The sequence below is a fragment of the Chlorocebus sabaeus genome, chromosome 1 (genome assembly GCF_047675955.1).
Source record: "Chlorocebus sabaeus isolate Y175 chromosome 1, mChlSab1.0.hap1, whole genome shotgun sequence".
Taxonomy (NCBI): Eukaryota; Metazoa; Chordata; class Mammalia; order Primates; family Cercopithecidae; genus Chlorocebus; species Chlorocebus sabaeus.
Window position 1 is genome coordinate 74,866,087 of NC_132904.1, and position 24,166 is coordinate 74,890,252.

A 24,166-nucleotide genomic window follows, 5' to 3' on the forward strand; every position below is an offset into this window, starting at 1 on the left:
AAGGGAGACAAAGGTCAGTGTGTGTTGTGCTCCCCTCCCCATGGACAACAAACCGTGCCTAATGAATTCTGGCCAGAGCTAAAACAATGACATTATTTATCTCCACCTCCACTATTGACACATAGCAGAAATAAATATAGGGATCACCACCTTCTGTGCACATGCAAGTAAGTATACTCGCAGAAATAAAAATTTCAACCTACAATTTCAGTTTTCCTCTTGCCTTTTGCTTACACTCTAGTGAATGCTATCAATGGATCTGCCCTGAACCTACCCTCTGTGCCTCTTCTCAAGATCATTCTCACATCTCATTACTCCCAGCCTTACTCTCTGTTGAAATTAAACTCCTCCTTCAAGGTTTACCTTAAATGCCACCTCCTCTAGGCTGTTGTCCTTGATCTTTAAAATACAATACAAACCGTCCCTCCTCTAAACCCCTTCAAGACTTTGCACTTTTTTTTTTTTTTTTTTTTTTTGAGATAGAGTCTCGCTCTGTCACCCAGGCTGGAGTGCAGTGGCACATCTCAGCTCACTGCAAGCTCCACCTCCCGGGTTCATGCCATTCTCCCGCCTCAGCCTCTGGAGTAGTTGGGACTACAGGCGCCCAACACCACGCCCAGCTAAATTTTGTATTTTTAGTAGAGACGGGGTTTTACTGTGTTAGCCAGGATGGTCTCAATCTCCTGACCTCGTGATCCACCGGCCTCGGCCTCCCAAAGTGCTGGGATTACAGGCGTGGGCCACTGCGCCCAGCCTGCACTTCTTGTTAGATATCACAAAAAGACTTGTGTGGTAGCTTCTTTTTTGTAAATTGGTTTTGAGGCCAAAGTTCACATCATTTAGACATCCTCCATAGTTCCTAGTACAGAACATGTATTTAGTACAAGTAGGAGGCTCTTAAGCACTTGATGAAATAATAAAATACCACTTTCAATGAGCTTTTCCATACATTACTTCAGGGTACGATTATACCAGTTTTACAAATAAAAGAGGCTCAGAAAAGTTTAGTGATTCAGAAAAGAGGCCAATTTTTCCACAGAAGCTGAGATAAAAGACCCACATAAGGGGTTGAGATGTGAATGTAGGTACCCTTGAGTAATTTCTCCCACCTTTTATTGAATAATCCACTGAGAATATAAATTAGTTACTTTTTTGAGGAATCAACTTGTCAATATGTATATCAAGAATCTTTTTTTTTTTTTTTGAGACGGAGTCTCGCTCTGTCGCCCAGGCTGGAGTGCAGTGGCCGGATCTCAGCTCACTGCAAGCTCCGCCTCCCGGGTTTACGCCATTCTCCTGCCTCAGCCTCCCGAGTAGCTGGGACTACAGGTGCCCGCCACCTCGCCCGGCTAGTTTTTTGTATTTTTTAGTAGAGACGGGGTTTCACCGTGTTAGCCAGGATGGTCTCGATCTCCTGACCTCGTGATCCACCCGTCTTGGCCTCCCAAAGTGCTGGGATTACAGGCTTGAGCCACCGCGCCCGGCCGTATATCAAGAATCTTAAGAAATTCATAATCTGAACAGTTTATCTATTTCTAGAAACCCACCATAAGAAAATATCTAGAGATGTAGACTGACTTACACATGACGATAACCGTTGTACTGTTGTTAAAAATAGTGATGAGATGAGTAAAATCTTCTGCTTCCCTGTTGATAGACTGAAAATTCATTTTCCTCCCAAACCCCAAAGAAGTGTCAATGTAGCACAAGAAGGAATAATATAATTAGGGAAGGGAAAGAGGGAAGGGGGTAAGGAGAGAGGGAGGGAGGAAGGGAGAGAGAGGGAGGGGAGGGAGGCAGGAAGGGAGAAAGAGGGAGGAAGGGAGAGAGAGGGAGGGAGGAAGAGGGAGAGAGAGGGAGGAAGAGGGAGAGAGAAGGAGGAAGAGGGAGAGAGAAGGAGGAAAAGGGAGAGAGAAGGAGGAAGAGGGAGAGAGAGGGAGAGAGGAGGAGGGGAGGGAGATGGAGAGAGGAATAAGGGCAAAAAGACAGACTAGACATTCTTAACTATTTTCGAAAGATGGAAATAGATGGGATTATATTGGTAAATGTACATCATTATAGACATACTATAATGCTGATGTATCATAACCCACCCAAAGAAGCCAGGTTCAGGAATATGGGGAAAGGCTGTATGCGGCAGCCACTGCTGCTTCTTGGGAATTACAGCAACACTGTCAAATACAAATGTAGCGTGAGGCACATAAGTGATTTAAAAATTTATAGTAGCCACATTTAAAATGTAAAAAGAAACAGGTGAAATTAATTTTCATGTATTTTAGCCTAATATATCTAAAATATTATTTCAATATATAATCAATGTAAAAATACTATGTATATTTTTGCTTACTTTTGTACGAAGTCCTTAAAATCTAGTGTGTATTTGATACTTGCAGCACATCTCACTTCAGATAAGCCAGATTTCAAGTACTCAACAGACTGGGTAGCCAGAAGCTACCATACTGAAGAGCACAGAATTAGACAATAAGGAGAGTAACAGCAGGAAAAGGAGCAGAAATCAAAGTGTGAGTTGAAGGACTGTCTATAGAACAGCTGAGCAAAACATTTTAGATATGCAAGGAGTTAGAAAGTTTAACTCCTGTGTACTCTTTCTGAACAAATTACCAGGGATGATTTACAGCAAAATTAAAAAGGGTTTTAAGAAATAGGATGACATGGCATGCGAAAAATATTTAATTCAGGATTTCAATGCAGGCCTTGAAATTAGAACAGGAACTCTGAGGACTTAGAGAAAAATGTGTCAAGATGAAAGTCATTTTCCTATAACAAATAGTATGATTAAGAAGCTAAGCAATCTTAGTCATAAGGTAAAGGCGGATGCTTTTTTTCTTCAATCAGGAAAAACATCTCCAATTAAGATAAAAAAAAGCAATTAAAAATTCCAAAGTAAACAAAAAGCAAAGACAAGGTATAAATGCAAAGGAAAGAAAATGTGGCAAGTGACAGAAAGAGAATCTATTTGATCTTGATGTTTGGAATACTCTCTTTTAAATATTGCAGGCTTAATATCATCAAACCTTATTTTTGTCCTATGGGTCAAATTATGAAACTCAGCTATGCTGTGAATATTTACATGACTATAGTGTTACAAAGAGTATTTATTGTTTTTTAATTCTTAGAGTCAATCACAAACAAAACCTAAGATATTTCATAGATCTAATTGTAAATGTTATTCATCCATACAATGAACATTTTAAGGAGAAAAAAAATTAATTCCTTCATCTTACTTGTTGGACAGTCAAAATATTCTGTATACAGTTATGGAGGGAAAAACAGAATTTTAGGTATAATTGATAAACTGCATAAGACAAGTCTGCCTAAAGGCTTTAATGATTCAACAATATCTTTTTTTAAAAACTAGGACACAGGGTCCAATGTCTTGGTGGCACAAAAATGGTTTAATGAGTGAGTCACACTGCAGCCATTAAATTATCCTCAAAGTTTATAATAAACTTCATAATAAGCATTTTTAAGCTTACAACATTAAGTGAAATAAACTGTACCCAGGCTAGGTGCTGTGGCACATGCCTATAATCCTGGCACAGGAGGGAGGGAGGGAGGCGGGTGAATCACTTGAGCTTAGGAGTTCAAGACCAGCCTGGGAAACATGGCAAAACCCCATCTCTACTAAACATACAAAAATTAGCTAGGCATGGTGGCATGCGCCTACAGTCCCAACTACTCGGAAGCTGAGGTAGGAGGATTCCTTGAGCTCAGGAGGCAGAGGTTGCAGTGAGCCAAGATCGCACCATTGACTCCAGCCTGGGCAATGGGAGTGAAATCCTGTCTCAAAACCAAAAAATTGTACCCAAAATTGTAGAGAGAATACGAACACTAGGCAAACAGATGAAACTAGAGCTGTATTTATGTTAGAGTTACATAGTCACCTGGCTTTAGAAAGGCAATCCTGCAAAGGTTTAGGAATTTAGTTGAGAAGACAAAAGTGGTACAAGTAAAGAGTCAGGTAGAAGCGCTTCTTGTTGGTACTAATTCTGATCTATCTCTCTGTAACTAACTCCTATTCCTCAACACACACATTTTGTAATTCATTAAATATTCACAGGTTCAGATTCTCAAGGCTACCTGAATAATTTAGGGTGGCCTCGGCACCATTAAACTGTGCAGAATAGTCAAGGGAGAGGCTTCTTGGAAGAACTACGCCTTGAGCTGCATCTCGAAGAATGTACAAGTTTGAAAATGGTAATTTGAGAGTCCACAGAATTTTTAGTAGGCAAAAAGGAGGCAGAGGCCAGCACCCCAGACTGAAATGGAAAGGAACTTCTTGTGGAACAGAGGAAAATGACGCCAACTGGAAGGCCCGGTAACCAGAAGATAGTGGGAGACACCGACTGTCCTCATCCTACCAGCTGACACACAGATTGGTGTTTCTCAGGGCTCTGTTTCCCAAGACAGAGGTATAACTCTCCCAAATTTGTTATCAGAGTTTCCCACTCTCTCCCACCAATTTATATTTGATCCTCTCTGTATTAGACAGATAAACTGTCTTTTCTCCTCCACTCCTTTCCTAAATCGCACTGTTGCCCATAAGATAAATTTCTCACTAGCAAATAATTGCATCACAGAGAGTAGAATTTGCTTACAGAGACTCAGGACAATCAAATTGACAGCTGTAAAAAATTTAAAATAAACTTAAAAATAACAGGAAGAATGACTATAATTCTTCACTCTTCATGGCTGGGCTTTGAAATCAGAATGCCTGGATTAGCCAAAGTGAAAGCAATAAAACTGTTAAGGTACCTTAAATAGGGCTCCGTACTCAAAAAGTACCCTTTATAAGCCTCCAACACCCCCTTATTCCAACTTTTTATGAGTGAGTATCTCACATCCTTACTCTTCAGAAAGAGATATAAAAAAAAGAGAACAGAAGGAAATAATATAAGAACACACATATGCCAGACACTGTGTAACAAACCCATAAAGTACTTGTTATTCCCATTTTACAGAATAGGAAATTGAACTTCATAGAGATTGGGTGATTTGCTAGCTATGTAAATACTGGAGCTGGGATTCAAATGTAGGTACTTCTCACTTTAAAGCTCCATATTCTTCCCCCTACATCATGCTGCCTGAGAAGAGAAGATAAGAGGAGAATTTACCAAGTCTACATTAACGAGAAGCAAGAACAGAGAGGTATGGACATCCATACCTCTCTTTGCATCCCTTCCCCATTTTTTTTTTTTTTTTTTTTTTGGAAAAGAAACAAAATATTCCTGCTAGGTAAGACTCAGAGACTCTTTCAAGATGACAAAAGTGAATAGCCTGCAATAGACCTTTCTTTTTAGAGAGTGGTATTAAGTATCAGAGCCAGGGAACCTCTCGCATGATTCTGTCACGGCTCAAGGAAAATTTTAAGAAAAATACTGTTTACCTAGTTTGACCACAGCATCTAAAAGAATCCAGAAGGAGTGGTGAGGCAGAGAAAGGGAAAGGAGACTGACTCACTATTTGTTTTCCAAAAATAAAAACTCAAACCAAACACAGTGGGACTGAGCCATCCAGCTGGGTGCTCTAAGGATTAACTGTCTGTGTGGCCAAGTACTTAACTTCATGTTTCTGATGGACCAGCTATAAAAGAGAAAAAGAGTTCAGTATAAGGCTCCTTATCAAGAGGGTACCAAGAAAGTTGTATTTATATATAGCTTTTGAGATACAGACCTAAGCAAATGGCTTGACATGGAACCCCTGGTTCTAGTTCCCAGCACCCTTGCTGTGGCCAATGTCATAAGGTTGGGTTTGGATATCCGAATGTCTTCAGAGTGTCAAGTACCATCTCATATTTTTACATCCTCCTCATAGGGTACAGCTGGGTGTTTTCATATGGATCCAAATTGATGTTGAAAACAGTGCCAACATAATAAGGTAGAAAGAACATGGGCTTTGGAGTTGGGCAGTCACGGACTTGAGCCTTGGTTTTAAGATTTGAGCAAGTTAGTATTTCTGAGACTTGTTTTCTTCACCATTAAAATGAGGATAATTATCTTAGAACATTCATGTCTTGAGAAATAAAGTTCCTGATACATAATAGACACTTACTTAAAAGATAATTCCCATATTAGCCCTTGCTTCACACCATATACAAACATTAACTTGAACTGGATTATAGACCTAAATTAAAACAACTCCTACAAGAAAACATAGGAGAAAAATCTTTGTGACCTTTAAGTAAACAAAAAGCATAAATCATAAAAGAAAAACTGAAAACTAAGCTTCATCAAAATTCAAAGCTTTTGTTCCTCAAATGATACAATTAAGAGAAGGAAAGGGCATGCCACAAACTGGGAGAACATTCAGTTGAACCTTGAACAACATGGGGGTTGGAGCATGGCTCCCTCCAAAGCAGTCAAAATCCATGTACAACTTTTGACTCCCCTGAAACTTAACTACTATAAACAGTGGAATAACACATACTTGGTATGTTATACATATTATGTATTGCATTTTTACAGTAAAGATAGAGAAAAGAAAATAATAAGGAAGATTTAAATGTATTTAGTATTGATTAAGTGGAAGTGGATCATCACAAAGGTCTTTGTCTTCATCTTGACATTGAGTGGGCTGAGGAGAAGGAGGAAAAGAAGGGGTTAGACTTGCTGTCTCAGCAGTGACAGAAGCAGAAGAGGTAGAGGAGGTAGACGGGGAGGCAGGAAAGGCAAGCCCACTCAGTGTCACTTTTACTGAAAAGAATCCAAGTATAAACGGACCCATGCAGTTCAAGCCCATTTTATTCAAGGATCAACTGTATTCACATGTTTTCACAGATTTAAAGAAATGTTTAATATATTTCTATCTTACAAAGAACTGGTAGCCAGATCATAAAAGGAACTTATACAACTCAGTAAGAAGATAAATGACACAATTTTTTAAATGGGCAAAAGATTCGAACAGATACTACACAAAAGAAGATAGTATACAAAATGCCAATTAGCACATGGTGCTCAACATCACTAGACATCAGAGAAATAAATGAAAACCAAAATGAATACTATAACATATAAACCCATTAGAATAACTAAAATTAAAAAAGCTGATCACACTAGTACTTCTGAGGTTGTGAAGCAACTGGAAATCACAGACACTGTTGATATGAAAGTAAAACAATACAGTTTGGAAGTTTCTCAAAAAGTTTAACACGTATCTACCATATGACTGAGCCATTCAACTTCTGGGTATACCTGGGAGAAATGAAAATGTGTGCTCCGCAGAAAGATTTGCAAGTGAATGCTCATATCAGCTTTATTTAAAATAGCCAGAAACAAGAAAGAACCCAATATTAATAGGTGGTATATACACACAATGGAATACTACTCAGCAATAATATGGATACATGCAACAACATGGACACATCCAGAAATCACTATGCTGAGTGAAATAAGCCACACAAAAAGTGTACATACTGTACTCCTATAAAATGCAAACTAATTCAGAGTGACAAAGAACAGAGGACTGCTTGCCTGGGGCTAGGGGCAAAGAAAGGGACAGACTGCAAAGGTGCAAGAGGAATGTTTTGGGGATTATGCCAGTGTTCTACATCTTCACTGTAGTGCTTGTTTCATGAGTACGGATAGACACCTATCAGACTCATTAAATCTACGCAGATATAATTTACTGTGTGTTAATTATCCTTTGAAGTCGATAAGGAAAAAAAGTAATTTCCTTTGCCACTCCCGCTGCCACTGGAATCAAGTTAGCAAGCGACTACCTCCCATCTCACGATCACTGGGAAAACAGGAAGCTGTATAGAAGTTGGTGAGAAAATGAGTGATATTGCAAAAAACATTTCTTGATTATTAATGAGGTGTTTGGCACTAAGTTACAAATCATCTTACTTAATTCCAACACTTTTGATGAAGTAGGCACTATCATCTCTATTACAGATGAGAAAACAGGCTCAGAAAGTTTAAAGAACTCATTGAAAGTCACCCAGATAGTAAACAGTAGATGTGGATTCAAGGATGTATGCTGGCATCAGACCAGATAAACTTACCTTCCAATGCTATTATTCCCTACAGTGCTTAGGGCATCCTCAGAAAAGAAAAGCCCTGATAGCCTAGGGACAAGAAGAGTTGCTAGAGATTTCCTTCATCAGGACTGAGAAATCCTCTCAAGTAGCGGAGATTTTTTTCTTTTTAATTTTTTTTAATAGGGGAGTTTTAGCAGCCTTTTTCAAAGCAGCTTGGGAGAGTGGGAGGTGGGGTACACCTCTGCTTTGGAGCCGAGGAGAATCCTCTCACTTGGCTCCAGCATTTGCTGGTATTTTGTTAACTTTTGGCTCCTCCACATTCACCCACCCACTGGTTTCCCAGAGTAAAAATGCCAAAATAGCTTGGCTCAACAGGCGAATGGATCACAGATGACAGAGGTAAAAAAAAAGAAAAAAGGAAAAAAAAAAAAAAGTAAAGAAAATCAAGAAGCTCTGTAATATGTTTCTTTATAAAGGTAAAAACAAATTGCACACTTCTTCATTCTTATTCTCTTTGAGTTGTCTGTCTTGTGAAACATTCTGTTGTCTATATTTTCATTCATCACATTGGAAAAAGTTAGGCAAATGGGTCATGCTGAAAGTTTAAGTAAATTTACTGTCTTCCTATTTCAGACCAGCTGTAGTCCATCTCCCCTGAAGCCTGGCCAACAGATCAAGGAGAACATGACTTGAGCTGCAAAAACAGACCACAGAGAGAAACCCTGGGAAACTAGGCTCTACGGGGTAGCTCAGGAGGGGAACCCACACTGCGGAGGGACAGTAAAGAGGCCTGGGTGCCGGGATTAACTCTAATCATCCGTGAGACTCTGGCAAGACATGCTCTCCCTCAGAACTTCCAAAGACTGGAGTGATCAGGTTTTTCAACTTTCAACAAAGGCCCAGCGTTTCTAACTAAATATAATCTCCCTAAACCCTCAGTTTCTCATGTACTTCCTCTTTGAGGACTGCTGTGTTGCCTGTTTATTCTTCAGAAACCAAGTTTCACTTTCTGAAATCTTATAAAGCCAAGTGACTTTTCATTGTTTCACTATAAATTATGATACCAAATAAAAACTTCTAAAAAGTATATACAAGGATAAACTGAAATTCAGCCATAAGCCTGAGTGTGTGTTATTGAGAGTCAGGGACTAAATGCTCTAAAACAAACTGTGATGTTTTCTGGTTGTTCCTCATTTCCATTCCTGACTTAGCCTGAACTGCAATTTTACTAAAGCTCCTTTGCTTCCCCTTCACACACGTTAAGAATTCACCACAGGAACATGTGCTTTTGTGCTCATTGAACTAAAGCCTCCTCCCCAAACTATGCTCTGCCAAGTTGTTTCTGGTAAGCAACTTTGGAAAATAAAAATTCCCTAGACATTCTGAACAGTGGTATGAGAGGAAGACACACGACCCGGCAGGGGAACTGAAACGTTCCCCCTTGTGTCCACTTCTGTCCTGGGAGGATGGGGGAAGGAAGTCGTGGAAGAAGCTTTTTAGAGGAAACAGACTCGCAGGACTTTTGCTGCAAACAATTGGGTACTGTATCCAGCTGTTGACTGAGGCAACTGTCAGCTCAAAACCACGTGGAGAACAAGGGAGTCAGAGTTCCTTCTCCTAAAATAGGACAGGACTACACTTGTTTCACATGTCATAGCCTAGTACCTGTATTCCAGCTCTCAAGCCCATTCTCAGTGTTAGAAGGGGCCTTTGGCATCCTTTACCCAGTGGCCTTTTTTTTTTTTTTAAGAAGTGGAATTATTTATTTCTATATACAAGATTCTGTATAGAAGCATAACATAGAAGTAAAAGCAGAACTGCTCTGGGGGCAGGCGATGCAGGCAGAGAGCTCTGCCAGCTGAGCTGCTGTCATCCCTTTCATCAAGCAACTCTCTGGATTCCCAGGGCCACAGGGAACACTAAAAGGTCTTTGTTGATTCTCAGCCTGGGATTCATGGTACCTGTGGAGAGTACAGATGAACACACAAATGACCATGCCCTTCATTTGATTCAGTAGAGGGGTGGTATGAGTTTTGGTTCTCACATCTTCTCCTTCAATAATATCATTAACTCCCAGTGCTTCGTTTACCATTTCTACGTGAAAGAGTCTCACGCTGTACATTTTTAGACACGATCTCCCTACTTAAAGCCAAGCCTCTAAAGCATACTGCTGGGAGAAGACCAGCAGGGAGCTGGGTAAGTAGATAGGGAACTGGAAGTCTGGCAGCAGAATTCCAAGTGTTTGGTCCCCAAATCCAGGACCAGGACTCTAATTCCAAGGAGACTGGTGAGAGAAAACAATAATGGGAGTCTTGACCAAAAGGAACCAATTCTAAAAAGAATTGGGGGGCCAGGTCAGGCACAGTGCCTCACGCCTGTAATACCAGCACTTTGGGAGGCCGAAGTGGAAGGATCACTTGAGGTCAGGAGTTCAAGACCAGCCTGGGCAACATGGTGAAACCCTGTCTCTAATAAAAATACAAAATATTAGCTGGGCGTGGTGGTGGGTGCCTGTAATCCCAGATACTTGGGAGGCTGAGGCAGGAGAATCGCTTGAATCCGGGAGGCAGAGGTTACAGTAAGCCGAGATCACGCCATTGCACTCCAGCCTGGGCAACACAACCGAGATTCCATCTCAAACAAACAAGCAAACACACACACACACACATACAAAACAATTGGGGGCCAAAGTCAGACAGGGACTAGTTTCAAGGCTGACTTGATGCTGACTCCCAGAAGCCTGGATCAGGCTCTTAAATCTCATGCCATGTCATCCCCGTTACATGCAGGATGGCTTCACAAAACCTGTCATAAGGCACGAGAGGACAGAGCTCAGCAGAGCTTCACAGCTCAGCGTGTCTGCGCCCTGCCTGCCTAGCAAGTTGAAAGCATGTGATAAGCTGGAAGGATGCAGACCAGATACTCTTAACACTTTTTAGGTCACTCACTGAGAGACCAAATAGCCATTTCTCCCTTCATCCTTGTTACAGAATTCATATTTTGTTCAGATAACTGGTGAGATCTGATGGTATCAGGGAAGGTAAATCCCCTCCCTTTACCCCAAGGGCTGAATCAAAATTAATTATAGAAATCCCATTCCTCATTGCTGGGAATGATCTAGAGGTGGGCATGTGACCTAGTCCTGGCCAAAAAAACATAAGGGGTTTTCTGGGGAGGGAAAGTGCCTGATTTTCCTGGTGACATACTTGAGCCGCTGAAAGAATGCTGAAACTTCCGGCCTCTTGCTTTGCTAAATGAATATCAAAGTCCTTATGATTTAAGTCACTATTAGTCAGATTTTCTGTTAACTGCAGCTAAAAGTTCTCCTGACCTGCTGACCCACTTGAGAATCAGATTAAAACTGAGTCCTATATCCTGCAACCTCTATTATATGGGTACATAGAGTATTTTGCCTATAATTTTTGAAGGTTCACAGATTTCAGATCAAGAATCCTTATTCAAGACCAGTAGTTCTCAAAAAGTGGTCCCCGTACCAGCAGCATGAGCATCATCTAGAAGCTTGTTACAAGTGTAGCTTCTCCAGCCCTACCCCAGATCTACTGAATCAGAAACTCTGGGAATGGGAGCCAGGAGTGGTGGCGTGCATCTGTAACCCCAGCACTTTGGGAGGCTGAGGTGGGTGGATCACTTGAGATCAGGAGTTGCAGACCAGCCTGGCCAACATGGTGAAACCTCATCTGTACTAAAAATACAAAAATTAGCTGGCATGGTGGTGTGTGCCTGTAATTCCAGCTACTCAGGAGGCTGAGGCAGGAGAATCACCTGAACCCAGAAAGCGGAGGTTGCAGTGAGCCGAGATCCTACCCTTGCACTCCAGCCTGGGTCAAAGAGTGAGACTTTGTCTCGAAAAAAAGAGAAACACTGGAAGAAACTCTGGGGACAGGGCCCAACAATGTATATTTTACAGACTAATGATACGATTCATGACAAAATCTGAGGACCACTGCTTTGAGCCCAGCATTATTCAATAGAACTTCGTGTGATAATAGAAATGTTTACATCTGTGCTGTCCAGAATGGTTTCTACTAGCAACATATGTCTACTGAGCACTTGTGGCTAGTACAACTCAGAAACTGAATTTTTAATTTTACTTGGTTTTAATTTATTAAAAGTTAAATAACTGCCTATGGCTAATGACTACTGTATTGGACAGTGCAACTCTAGATAAACATAGGGTATTTTATATTGCCAAATAGCTCCTGGTACTAAACTACAAAATAAAGAAGTGGTTCTCAAACTTCAGTGTGCATCAGAATCACTGGAAAGCTTGGTGAAACACAGCCTGAAGGCTCCCAGCCTAGAATTTGTGATTCAGCAGCTCTGGCTTGGGGGCCTGACAATGTGCATTTCTAACGGGATCTTACGTGGTGTTGGTGCTGTTGGTCCAGGGATGGCACTTTGAGAACCACTGAAATAAGGAAAACTTGCCGTCTTCCTATAACCTGTGCCATGGGCCCAGCAGGTGCTTGATATTACTGAAAGAATGATGGCTACCCTCTAACAAAGGAACACTTTTGGAAGTGTCTACTGTGTTCCAGAGACCATGATTACCTCCTCATAATCATCAGGTGGCAGGCTGTATGTTTTGAAAGAGATTCATAGAAAGGTTTGCTCAAGGCACTCAGTCTTATTACTTACTTCTCTGTGTTTTAAAGTATTAATTCATAAATTATTTAGGTCTAGGCAAGTTTGTGAAAGAATATACATATGTGATATTAGTATAGATCATATCACATGTACTGTACTGTCTCATATCATATGTATTGTATCATATATATGACATATATAATATATAATATGTAATATTATATATATGTCATATATGTCATATATATAATATATATGTCCAGAATTGCTGAAAACTAAAATATTCAAGAGTTAAAAAGGCTTTTGACACCACAATGGTGGCATGAATGACAATACGACTTGTCATCTGGAGTGGCGGCTAGGCTTTCTCAAATAACACCACATAGGAAATCATCTGTGCCAAAGACCTGGTCTGGACAGCAATACAGCTTTCAGCATTAATGGGAAAGGCAAGAATCAAGGACAAACACACAGGGGACTTTTCTGAAGGTCAAAAAAGCAACAATAAATACCAAGCTCAGAAAAGCTTTTAGATCTGACCTTTTCCTGTGCTGAAGCCATTCGCCTTCCAGCATCTTCAATCTAATAGACTGAAGTGGGCTGAAATGGCTCTTAGGAGAGAACTGGGCTACTCTTTTCCTTAATGCTGCCTCTCCACCACTACTCAAGCAGCAGCAGCATTACTGGTAATTACATCATTATGCCATAATGGAACACATGCCGTGCAAGTGAAACAGCCTGGCGGCTCCCCAGTTGAGGACAGAAGAAAAGGACTCCCCTTTCACTGTTCAATTTCTATTAACTCTCTAGGTTCTGGCTTATTTTCAAAGGCAAACCACCTTTATGACATTGCAGTCTTAAGACAGAGACCACAGAGTGCAGCTTAGTCAAAGACCAGGAGTGAAGTTAACGCATTAGTGTAACAGAGATCCTCCACTGGAATAGGCATTAGGATATGTGGGTGCAGTGCTGGCTTTGCTAAAATCACTTTATGTGACTTGAGGGAAACCATATTTGCATCTTTTATATTTCAGTTTCCTCATCTATAAAGAACAGCAAAGTTTCTGGGACGGGGATCCCAAAATGTCCCAGTGGGCAATTTGAGATTGGCATGAATGATCACAAGAGCTCTCCCACCCAACTCTAACATTCTGTTATCAAAAAAGATTCCATAAACAGGAGAGACAGGAGTGAAGTAGTATTTGGAAGGCCAACTCTATTTGATCTTCACCAGTTAACTAGAAGAGAATTCTTTTTTTTTTTTTTTTTTTTGAGACGGAGTCTCGCTCTGTCGCCCAGGCTGGAGTGCAGTGGCTGATCTCAGCTCACTGCAAGCTCCGCCTCCCGGGTTTACGCCATTCTCCTGCCTCAGCCTCCCGAGTAGCTGGGACTACAGGCGCCCGCCACTGCGCCCGGCTAGTTTTTTTTTTTGTATTTTTTAGTAGAGACGGGGTTTCACCGTGTTAGCCAGGATGGTCTCGATCTCCTGACCTCGTGATCCGCCCGTCTCGGCCTCCCAAAGTGCTAGGATTACAGGCTTGAGCCACCGCGCCCTTGCCTCTACTCTGACCTATATATCAGTGTCAGGTCATCTTCATCAACATTCACACCAACTCTTCAAAAGACCAAGCTCAGGCTGGGCATGATGGCTCATGCCTGTAATCCCAGTGCTTTAGGAGGCCGAGACAGTAACATCACTTGAGCCCAGGAGTCCGAGGCTGTAGTGAGCTATGATCATGCCACCGCTCTTCAGCCTGGGCAACAGAGAAAGACCCTGTCTCAGGTCTTCTCAGAGACAGAAAGTACACAGAAGTACCAAGTATACTGAGATTAAAATGAGGCAACTGACGTTCTTGCTGTCACAAACTCCTTATAGGACCCTGGCTGGGTCAGTCACTTAACCCTAGCCAACTCATCTTTAAGACACAGTGGCTGGGTGTGCTGGCTCGTGGCTCACGCTTGTAATCCCAACACTTTGCAAGGCTGAGGCAGGTGGATCACTTGAGGTCAGGAGTTCAAGACCAGCCTGGCCAACACGGTGAAAGCCCGTCCCTACTAAAAATACAAAAATTAGCTGGGTGTGGTGGTGTGTGCCTGTAATCCCAGCTACTTGGGAGGCTGAGGCAAGAGAATCACTGGAACCTGGGAAGCGGTGGTTGCAGTAAGCCAAGATCATGTCACTGCACTCCAGCCTGAGTGAAAGAGCGAGACTTCGACTCAAAAAAAAAAAAAAACACACAGTGGTGGAGGGGATGATGTTTAGAAATTAGACCCCTTCAGCTCAAGCAGTTTATGATTTTGATATCTCTGTACAAGTTTCAAATGCTACTACTGGATATTGGGGCACTTGAGGGTGAGATGTTAGCACTAATAACATGGTAACAATGACAAATCCTGCAAGACAGAAATGTTTATATTTTCTTATAGTATTCTAAAGGTTTTCTCACATACAAGGAAAAAAAATTTTACCTATAGCAGACCTCAAGAATAAAAACATGCAAAACTACATACTAATTGTTTCACATCTCAGAATCTTCCCTTTTTAGCATCCCAAAAGAAAGTCAAATTATGTTCTTTTTAGTTGTCTTCTGGTCCACCTAAAGTAGGTATAAGACTTTGGTTTTGAGCAATTAAGTTAACCTAGATACCATGAATGATGCTCCCAAAAAAACCAATTTAAAAGCTAAATAAAATATTCTTAAATATTAATTTTGAAAATGAGTCATGCTGTCAAGAAGTAAGGAATCTATAGAGAACAAAAGTTAAATGAAAGCAGGTGGAAGCAACCTGAATATTCACTGACAATGAGTGGATTAAAAAAATGTGGTATATACATACAATGGAATATGATTTCAGCCTTAAAAGGAACGGCATTCTGAAATGTTACAATATGGATGAACTTTGAAGACTTATGCTAAGTGAAATAAGCTGGTCACAAAAGGACAAATACTGATGCTCCCACTTATATAAGGTACCTAGAGTCAAATTCATAAGGACAAAAGTGTGTAGAACAACGGTTGCCAGGGATTGGGGGTGGGTAAGTAGCAGGTAATAGGGAGTTACTGTTTAATGGGTACACAGTTTATTTTGTAAGATGAGAAGTTCTGGAGATGGATAGTGGTGATGGTTGTGCAACAGTGTGAATGTATTTAATGCCACTGAATTGTTCACTTAAAAATAATTTTGATGTGATATATGTTTCACCACAATAAAAAAAAAACATAAGTGAAAGCAGAAATCCTGGAAAGAAAGAGAATACCAAAACCATTTTTTGCCCTGAGGTTATTTATGTAACAAATACTAGTGACAATTGTGATGACTGTTTCAAGTGTGGGCAATACATCTGCACACTAAAAGGGACCATAAAAAAACTGACCTGTCTTGACCACTAGAAAAGAATGTCTCTCCTAAAAGTCTGTAACCAAAATCTGGCTCTAATGCAAGTTTGTGACCAAATTCATGACGCTTCAAGTGAAGATGTAAAAGCAGTCCAGGATTAATAATGTTCTGAGGCCACTGGAGGCAGTAGCCTCTAATCCATTTTGGTAGAACAAAAGTTTAACCTAGGCCTCAAATAGCTTCCAAAGGTAAAGTCCTACGGAATATTGCTCTTAAAAGTAAAACAAAAACATACATGGAAGTAAGCCATAATAACATAATGAATGACAGCCAGGAAAAACTGATGACCGAATCATATCTTCAAAGACTTCACACACTGGAATTAGAGACAGAATATAAAATTTTTATGATTTAGAAGAGAAGCTTGAAAAAATTAGCAAACGAGAGTATAAAAAAGAACTAAATACTTCTGAAAACAAACTAAACTGAATGTCCAAAAATGAAAATTATAATTGAAATGAAAAAGTCAATAGTCAAGTTAAACAGCAGATTAGATAGAGCTAAAGAATTAGTCAACTAGTAGAGCAATCCAAAGAAATTCCATAGAATGTGACCCAGAACTAAATATATGAAAAATGATAGTTTAAGAGACATGGATGATAGAGTAAGAGGGTCTAACGCATATCTAATCTTGTAACTGAAGTTCAATAATTAAATAGGAGAGGATGGAGTATTATTCTATGCCTTTGGCTGATATGTTTTCAGAACCATTGAAAGAATACCAAACCACATATCCAGTAAGCTCAGCAAATGTCAAGCAGGATAAACAGAAACCACATATTGTAATGAAACTGAAGAACACCAAAGACAAAAAAGAAGACATTAAAAGAGAAACAAGAGATCACCTGCAGAAGAATGGCAATTAGACTATTAGCTAACTCCTCGACAGCAACAGTGAAATCTAGAAGATCACAGAACAATTTTTCAGTGTGCTAAGAAAAACTAACTTTCAATGCAGAAGTCAATAGCCATTGAAACTCAATGAATGCAAAATAAAGATATTTTCAGACAAAAAAACAGATTGCCACAGACACTCTCACTAAAGGCAATTCTAAAGGATAGACTTCAGGAAGAAAAATAATCCCAGATGGAAGGTCTGACATAAAAGAAAACAAAGATGAGCACAGATATTGATAAATATGTGGGAAATGTGAACACTTCCAGTGTAAAACATATTACTTTATGTGGGTATAAATAAACAAGATAGAAAACACTGGCCAATAATAACATAACTTAGGAGGAGTGATTCAAGTTTAGGTATGCTAAGTAAGATTCTTATATTATTTGGAAGAAGGGTATAGTGCGTTGAATGGTCGCTCCCCAAAAGATATGCCCATGTCCTAATCCCTGCAACCTGTGAATATTACCTCATATGGCATAAGATGTGATTAAGTTCAGGGTCTCAGACCCTTTGGCCATATAAGGTAATATTCATAGGCAGCACTTCTCTTGGAGAATTCAGGGAAACTCTAAATGTAATCATATGTATCCATATAAGACAGAGATAGAGGGAGAACAGATAGAGGGACAGAAGAGAGAGAAGGAAGAGACAGTGTGACCATGGGCAGAGACTGGAGTGATGCAACCATGAACCAAGGAACATCTGGAGCCACTGGAAGCCAAAAGAGGCAAAAGATTTTCCCCAGTGCTTTCAGAAGGAACACAGCGCTGTAACACCTAAGTTTGGACTTCTGGCCTCCTGAACTGTGAGAGAATAAATTTCTATTAAGTCTTAAGCCAACAAATTTGTGGTCATTTGTTACAGCAACTACAAGAAACTACTACAGGCCTGATGTGATAGCTCATGCCTGTGATCCCAGCATTTTGGGAGGCCGAGGCTGGCAGACTGCTTGAACCCAGGAGTTTGAGACCAGCCTGGGCAATATGACGAAGCCCTGTTTCTACAAAAAAAAAAAAAAAAAAAAAAGAGAGAGAGAGAGGGAGGAGGAGGAGGAAAGAAAAAAGAAACTAATACAGAGAGTAAATATATTGCTGTACTTTAGGCCAAATTAAAAAATTAAAATATGGGCCGGGCGCGGTGGCTCACGATTGTAATCCCAGCACTTTGGGAGGCCGAGGCAGGCGGATCACAAGGTCAGGGGATCGAGACCATCCTGGCTAACACGGTGAAACCCCGTCTCTACTAAAAATACAAAAAAATTAGCCGGGCGCGGTGGCGGGCGCCTGTAGTCCCAGCTACTCGGGAGGCTGAGGCAGGAGAATGGCATGATCCCGGGAAGCAGAGCTTGCAGTGAGCCGAGATAGTACCACTGCACTCCAGCCAGGGGGACAGAGCAAGACTCCGTCTCAAAAAAAAAATAAAATAAAATAAAATAAAATATATGTGCTGAGAAAGAGCTCAATTCTCCCTAAGTGAATTTATTAATTTAACATAAACTCAGTAAAAACACCATATTTTTGGTCAGATGTAGTGGCTCATGTCTGTAATCCCAGCACTTTGGGAGGCTGAGGCAGGTGGATCGCCTGAGGTCAGGAGTTTGAGACCAGGTTGGCCAACATGGCGAAACCCTGTCTCTACTAAAAATACAAAAATTAGCTGGGGGTGGTGGCATGTGCCTATAATCCCAGCTACTCGGGAAGCTGAGGCTGGAGAATCACTTTAACTTAGGAGGCGGCAGTTGCAGTGAGCCAAGATCTCGTCTCTGCACTCTACCCTGGGCAACAGAGTGGAACTCCATCTCAAAGAAAAACAAAAAAAAAAAACCAAAAAAACACTATATTTATCTTAAGTAAGAGAATATAATGTGAAGTTCATAATTGTAAAGTTCATAAAGAAAAACAAGAACAGCAGAGGACACTATTACAACCATATGGTAAAACACACCTCATTAATCAAAACAAAGCGTATTGCTATATATATTTTATATGTATATATACAGACAAACCAATGGAATTTAATACTTAATGAGTTCACAAATGGTTACTAATGCATAAAATGCTTAGATTATGATAGACGTAGTACCTCAAATCCATGGGAGTTAATGACACTGTTAGAAATAAAGCTGAAACAAAGTTGAACCTGTACCTCTAAGCATAGATCAGGAAAAATTCCAACTGGATCAGAGATTTAAATGTAATATAAAATGAAATTATAAAACATAGCACATTTCTTTTATAACCTGTAAGTGGGAAAGTCTATTACCTAAAATCCAGAAACCATAACAATGATTGTTACAGTGACTACACAGAAACCTGTAAATCTAAAAACGAAAACTATTTTCAAACCCTGCATGGCAACACAGACACACCCCTGCCACACCCCTATGGGCAAAGCAAGGAAAAAAATGGTAACTTGGGTTAGAAGTCATAAATATTCCGCTAAAATTCACAATTCCTATTACAAAGGGCTAATGTCTTACATAAAGAACTCCCACAAATCAATAAGACCATGAACCCTGCAGAAAACTTAGCAAAGAATATGAACAGATTGTTCACAGAAAAACAATTCTAAATGATTTTTAAACATGTGAAAAGACCAATGTTGATTTACAAAAGGAATACAAATTAAAATACACTGAAATGTTACTTTTATTAGGTTGGCAAACATACAGAACTTTGGTAATCATCTCGGCAAGACTGTAGAAAAATAGGCAGGCGTGTAAATAGTTACAAATCCTCTGGAGGGCAATGTGGCAAAATTACACATAATCTATCAAAAGTGTAAGAGTATACATCCTTTAACCAGGCAATGCCAGAAAGTTATCCTAGAGATAAACTAACATGTGTACCATGATATATGTGCATTTTGGGAACTATTTAAAAGAATAATATTGAAAACAATGCAAATGCTCATCAATAAAGACTTAGTTATGCCTTCACCAATTGATGTAATACCACTCAGCTGCTTTTTAAAAAGGCATGGGGAAGAAAACTCTTCATGTATCACCATGGAAAGAGCATCAAGAGATACTATGAAGTAAAAAAAGAAGGTATAGAAAAAGTTGTCCTTTATTTGTGTAAATGGAGGAGTTAATATATATGTGTATGCATATTTGTAATTTGTATTAGATATATTCTAACCTATATCTAATACGTTAATAGGCCAACATATATTATAAAGATAAATACACTGGGGTATTAGAATTGAGCAGATGGAGGCAGAAGGATAGAGAGGAGACTTCTAACAGTATACTTTTCAAATATTTAGTGTTTAAGTCATGTGCATGTATTATCTATTAAATTTAAACATTTTAATAAGTATGCATAATAAAATACCTAGAGTAACTTGTAATGAAGTGGAGTGTAACTTCCAAATAAGCAGAGGGATAAAAAGAAAATTAGAAAAAGGAAACAAAATGCTCCATCCAAAAGGTACGATTTAAAAAAAAGAACAGAAAATTTCAGTATAATATAAGGTACAACACTACATGGTTGCAACAAATCAAAACATTTCCATAATCACAATAAATGTAAATCAATGTAATTCACCATTTAAAAGATAAAGACTGTCTCACTGTATTAACCACAATAAATGTGAATTAACTAAATTCCCAAGTTAAAAGAAAGATTTGTCAGACTAAACAAAAACATAATCTAGCTACATACTGTTTTTTAAAGATACACCTAAAATATAAGAGCATAGGTAGGTTGAAATCAAAGGATGGAAAAAATTACATAAAGTATATACATTACTCAAAGAATGCTGCTGTAGCTCTATGACTATCAAGCAAAAAAAGATATTAAGGTAAAAAGGCAAAGAGGGTCAGTCACTTCACAAAGACAGGAGGTTCAAAGGCCCAGGAAGTCATGTACTTCTAAAAAGTATGTGTACCTTGTAATATGGCCTCAAAATATATAAAGCAAGAATTGACATTACTACAAATAGAAAGTGACAAGTCCATTACATAATGGGAGATTTTTAAACAACCTCCCAGTAACAAACATAAAAAAGGTGAGGCTCCTTTTGCCAACTCAAGTTAACCTTCCTTGGAACTAGATAACCATATCAGATACACAATTTCTTACTTAATTCCTAAGAAAATTAATCAGAATGGAAAGACATTCGTCCTGTCTGGTTCTGGTGACCAGTATTCAAATACAGAAATGAGAAGTTACACATGAGCTGCACAAGCAACCACATAGCTAGACACTAACCCTAATGGTTTTGCCAGCAATTCGGTGTGCTTATGCTTCAATTAATCTCTAAATTCCTCAAGGGAAGATGTTGGTCTCTTACACACATTTGTATCTCTTCCCATACCTACCACATTGCCTGGTATATAGTAGGTGCTCAATAAATGTTTTATGCGTCATCTACTACATACGCCTCTTAAAAATATGTATTCTCTCCAACACTATGAAGCACCTATCACATACCAGGTACTGTGTTAAGTACTGAGAATACACAGATGAATAAAAATGTCTGCTTTCCAGGGGACCACAACCTAGTAAAAGATAAATAGAAATATATTTTCTTTTCTTTCGTTTTTTTTTTTTTTTTTTTTTTGAGACAGGGTCTCACTTTGTTGCTAAGGCTGAAGTGCAGGGGGACACACACAGCTCACTGCAGTCAGCTCACCTCCTGGGCTTAGGCAATCCTCCCACTTCAGCCTCCCAAGTAGTTGGGACTATAGGCACGCACCACTATGACTTGCTAATTTTTGTATTTTTTGCAGAAATGGAGTTTTGCCATGTTGCCTAGACTGGTCTCAAATTCCCAAGCTCAAGCAATCCACCTGCCTCAGCCTCCCAAAGTGCTGGAAACGTAGGCATGAGGCACTGTGCCTGGCTTAGAAATACATTTTCTTAAAAAGCTATAAGTAGAGTTTTAAATGGAGTGGTAGATATACGAGCCCAGTGAAAGTACCTACAGACCTAAGGGAAAGGTTCTCACCCATTTAACATATATTTATAAGCACTTACTGTATGCCAGAATCAGGCAGGTGTTAAGAAGAGATATTTAAGTTAATTCTTGCCAAGCAGATGTGGGGTTGAAGTCAGGCAGAGGGTACTAAGGGCAATGAGAAAAAAGAATATAAGGTCCAGGAGAAAAATGTGATTTGAGGCCGGGCGCGGTGGCTCAAGCCTGTAATCCCAGCACTTTGGGAGGCCGAGATGGGCGGATCACGAGGTCAGGAGATCGAGACCATCCTGGCTAACACGGTGAAACCCCGTCTCTACTAAAAAGTACAAAAAACTAGCCGGGCGAGGTGGCGGGCGCCTGTAGTCCCAGCTACTCGGGAGGCTGAGGCAGGAGAATGGCGTAAACCCGGGAGGAGGAGCTTGCGGTGAGCAGAGATCCGGCCACTGCACTCCAGCCTGGGTGACAGAGCCAGACTCCGTCTCAAAAAAAAAAAAAAAAAAAAAAAAAAAGAAAAATGTGATTTGCTCAAAGTCAAAGAGCTTGGGTAAAGACTAGAACCTACATTCCCTAGTGTCCTTTCCACATTGCTTCTGGAATTCCTGGCCTCAAGCTATCCTCCCGACTTAGCCTCCCATAGTGCTGAGATTATAGGCATGAACTACCCCATGTGGCTCCCACATTGCTTCTCTACACTCCTTCCCCTTAGAACCGTCTTTATTCCACTACAGATTCCTGTCTAGGTCAAAGGTTTTTAACCAAAATTCAGTAAGAAATGTCTTTTAAATTGTAGCACAGTATCTATAAATACAATGAACTTAAAAGTTTCAATAAATATCCTTAACTGGACACAATACATGCTACTTTTTGTATTCAATTTTACTTTTAAAATGCTGGTAGCAACTCGTTACCATTGATTTCATCGCCTACTAATAGATCTCAATCCCCATTTTGTAAAATGCTCACTGCTTGCAATGGTTATTCCACCTCTAGCTTCTCACTTAATAGGCCCCGCAAAATTCCTATCCAAACATATTACTGAGCAACTACGATAGCAAACACTGTGACAGGCCTCGAGTTTGCTATATGTGGTTAAGTTCTTCAAAAAAGCATAAACCAGGGATTTTATCAAAATTTCCTGAGAAATTTTTTCCAAACTATACATATTTACTACATATCTACTGATATCAGAAGATTCAGTAGATACAGAGTAAGATTTGGACACATGTAATGTTGGGAAAAGCTTCCCAGGTAATAGCACCTTAAAAAAAATATATATATATATATATATATATATATATATATAATGTCTATATAGTATTTTGCAAGTAGTTGGCAATGCTATGCTTGAAATACAAGGGTGGGAATGACTGCAGTCATATATATTTTTTTAAATTTCAATAGGGTTTTGGGGAACAGATGTTATTTGGTTACACAAATAAAATCTTCAGGGGTGATTTCTGAGATTTAGTGCACCCGTCACCCCCAGGTGATAGCAACTTAATGATCTGAGGTCCCTTCCACTTTTATGAAACAAATATTTGTGTAGGAAAAGGAGTCTGGTAACGGACTAGACACAGACAAGAAAAATGAAACCTCAGATAAGCAGAGGGACTTAACCGTGATTAAAAAGCCACTGGTAGGGCAGGCATTAGAATCCAGCTCACCTGATTCCCAGTCCATTTCAGAAAGTTCCCACTAGGAAAATGAAGTCTCCCTATCAGTGTTCCTTCTCCATTTGCACTGACCTTTTCTTTATCAGAAACTCCCCAGGGCACTGGCTTACTAAATGCTAATTAGATTTCCTCCACCTGCTCTGCGATTTAGAGGGCAGTGCTAACGCAGTGCCCTCCTCAACTAACAAAGCCACTGGCATTCCCGGTATGCAGGGGCTGGCCTCCCGTTCTTTAGTCAACATCAATTAAAGGGCTCCTATCCAAAGCCCTAAGGAGGAAGACAGAAAAGGGAGGGGTATTCCTTGATCCAAAAAATGAAGTACAGTCACTGATTGGGATTGATTGTTACTGTGGAGCTGGGTGGGAACAGGGAAAATTCTGGGAGGTAGGAATGGAATCTGGGTGAGGCAAGCAAACTGATGACCATTCATCATCTTCTCACTCCCCCAAGGAATGCTATTGTTGAACTTGAGGGGATGAAGCCTTGCATTGCAAAAAGCCTTCATCCAAAAATAACTTAAGAAACACTTCCCTTTCTCTTCTTGTTTCAATACACAGGTCCAAATTCCGCAGCCAAGAATGACAAGTCCTCCATAATTTTATCCGGCTCTATGGAGGCATCAGAATTTCGTGAATATTCAGCCACTAACTGGCAAAGTTCAG

The 24,166-nt window shown here is 39.9% G+C and overlaps 1 protein-coding gene across 2 annotated transcripts in view; it reads right to left on the reverse strand.

Annotated features, from left to right (window-relative positions):
• Positions 1 to 24,166, reverse strand: part of GAB2 (GRB2 associated binding protein 2) — a 208,416-nt gene that overhangs the window by 128,131 nt on the left and 56,119 nt on the right. The window contains exon 1 of one of the 2 annotated variants that reach the window (XM_073019678.1): positions 8,024 to 8,485. The exons of the other annotated variant lie outside the window; for it this stretch is intronic. The gene's annotated coding sequence lies outside the window, so the exon portion shown is untranslated. Of the gene's footprint in view, positions 1 to 8,023; positions 8,486 to 24,166 lie in introns of those variants that run through there. 2 annotated transcript variants of the gene reach the window in all.